General features: G+C 40.4%; 1 protein-coding gene across 1 annotated transcript in view; it reads left to right on the top strand.

The window, feature by feature from the left end:
• PHEX (phosphate regulating endopeptidase homolog X-linked) overlaps positions 1 to 2,839 on the top strand; it is a 173,351-nt gene that overhangs the window by 79,162 nt on the left and 91,350 nt on the right. The window lies entirely within an intron of this gene.

Genomic DNA, 2,839 nt, shown 5'->3' with positions numbered 1-2,839 from the left:
TTCTTAATGGCTGCTACTCTGCAGCTGGGAGACTCTGAAATCCATTCTTAATGGATGCTACTCTGCAGCTGGGAGATCTCTTCTTTAGAGATATTCTTTAGAAACTTTTCTTAAGACAGCAACCACTTGGGGTGCCCAGATACTCTAGAGCTTTCTGGACCCCTCCCCAATAAAATCTCATTTAGTGAGTCAAGGGTGCAGTATGAACATCTGTGATAATCATATTGCTGTGCAGGCCCAGGGAATACTGCTTAGGGGCATAGTGAGTAATGCTTAGCACAAAATATTTGCCTCATGGTCAAGAAACAAAGAGGGAGAGGATTTTTAGGGCAGTGAAACTACTCTGTATGATACTGTAATGGTGGATATATGTCATTATACATTTGTCCAGACTCATAGAATGTACAACACCAAGAGCGAGTCCTAATGTAACCTATGGTCTCTGGGTGATGATGATGTGTCATTGTAGGTCCATCATTATAAGAAATGTACCACTCTGGTCGGGGGGAAGAAGGGGATGGGGCGTTGTTAATAGGGAAGGCTATGCATGTGTGGAGCAGAGGGTATATGGGAAATCTCGATTTTCCATTCAATTTTTCTATGAACCTAAGGCTGCTCTAAAAAAATAAGGTCTACTTTTTTTTTTTTTTTTTTCAAAAGGGTGACATTCTGGGAGTGCTTAGCCTTGTTGAGATGAGAACATATATTTAGCAAGGATATTTTCTAGAGCTTTAATACTCCAGATATAGATAATCATTGCCATAGATATTTTTGTCAATAGACATGAAAAGTCTGTTCACTGTTTACAGTGAAGAAAGAACTTGGGTGTCAGGGAGGTGGGGGGTGTTGGAGGAAGACAAAGGATCAGTTTGATTTTTTTCCACTTTCAGAATCTGTCACGGCTGTCTTAAGTAAGGCACAAGCTGATGAAGGCAAGAGCATGTGGGTTGTGATGAGAAGCTCTCCAGATGATGGATGAAACTTTCAGCACCAACATGTTGTTGTTGTTGTTGTTATTGTTGTTTGGAAGGCTTCATTTATTTTCTGAGCTAGTTTTTTATATCTGGAACAGAATGTGTCTTGCACTTGGAAGTTGAGAGCTCAGTGCATTGGGGGTTCTAGACCAAAGCCTGAATCCTTGTCAACTTAGGGCCACTGGTGAGGAGGATAGTATGGAGTGGTGAGGGGTGTGTGCCCGTTATAAATGGTTGAGTTCCAGGGGATTATTCTGGGGACTGTAGACAGTTCTTTGGGAAGTATGACTGGTGGTTGCCTCAGGGAGAGCTGCATAAGGGAGTGGGTGCCTTACAATTGGGCCTTCTAGACAAGTGGCCTATGGTTCCTTGAAGGAGGATTATTCTCAGTCTTTCTAATCTTATACCTGTTCCTGTTGGTCCCTCACCCCCGAGTTACGCTCCAATCTTACATATTTCAGTGAGAGCCCTCAGTTTTTTCTTCTAAAAGTAAGGTACAATGGAATATTAGCCATAAGAAGAGATGAAATATTGCCATTTGCAACAACATGGATGGACCTCGAGATAATCATGCTAAGTGAAATAAGCCAGACTGAAAAAGTAGAAAATCACATGATATCACTTATATGTGGGATATATACCTAAAGGCAACAAATGAACAGGACAAACAAACAGAGACTCATGGTCATGGACTGTAGACTAGTGGTTACCAGAGGGTAGGGGGAGCGGAAGGGGAGAGGTAGATGGGGTAAAAGGGGGTCAAATATGTAGTGACAGAAATCTATGGAAGGTGAACACATAATGTAAAATATATATGTGTTTATATATATATAAAAATATGTATGTGTTTATATATATATATTGTTAAAGTGAAAAAAAATAAAAAAAATAAAAGTAAGATAAGTTCTCACCTAATGTTAATAGGTTCTGTGACTTTAAGTGAAACAATGTATAGTGAAACCAGTTTTACCGTAGGCTAATTGATATAAAAAAGAGTTAAGTTCCTAAGGCATCTCATCAACATTATAACAAAATGACATTAAATGAAGTAACATTATTTGAAGACCTGCTGTACTCTTTGAACACTGCGGTTCCTTTGAGGTGAGTTCAACCTGCCAGGAGTACAGATATCAAAGGCAGTTGTCCTACTGGATCTCATCAGGTTCCCTGAGTATATCCTGTATTTCAGAGTTCAGAGCAGTTCCTTTAATGAAAGGCAAGAGGGAATGTTGTTCAAGAATTTCCAGCAATTCTCTAAGGCATTTTGGACTCTGGACCCCAGAAGATGCAGGTTTTCTTTTTCGAAATTAAATGAACATGAAGTTCTAGACATGACCTCTGGGTGGAGCTCGTAGTACTCACAAAGACAACATATAGGGAGCTGAAGGCTTTTATGCAGCTTTCTGCTCTGGGGTTGTTTTTGAAAAAAAATATTTTTTTCTTGCCCCTTTTCTCTGCTGTCCTCGATGTGATTGCCTTTTAATAGTCCACAAGAAAGGTGAGGCATTGCCCAATAATTCCTTGAATCTTAGAAGGAAATCTCTGACGATCTTAGGGCATTGTCTTTTTGGTACTGAGTAGCCCCTGCATTAAGACAGAATTTGCCTGCATTTGAAGTGGAGGTGAATAATTTGCCTGCTCTTCCTGGTATGACTTGACACTGTTCTTTGGGCATGTAGTGTATGCAGTATATCATCCAGGGGGAAGATTTCTCATCAATAATAGTGCCCACACGGGCCAATGCTGAGTCACTTGGCAACCCATTGGGAAAGCTGGAAAAATGTTCCTATTTGCAAAGGGGAAAAGCTTTTCTTTCCCTTACCATTCAGCTCTGGACTGCAGCTAATTACAGTCCCTCCTAAGCG

The sequence above is a fragment of the Pteropus alecto genome, unplaced genomic scaffold (genome assembly GCF_000325575.1).
Source record: "Pteropus alecto unplaced genomic scaffold, ASM32557v1 scaffold23, whole genome shotgun sequence".
Taxonomy (NCBI): Eukaryota; Metazoa; Chordata; class Mammalia; order Chiroptera; family Pteropodidae; genus Pteropus; species Pteropus alecto.
The sequence above is the reverse complement of the archived record's forward strand: the minus strand, read 5'-3'. Positions and strand labels throughout refer to the sequence as shown.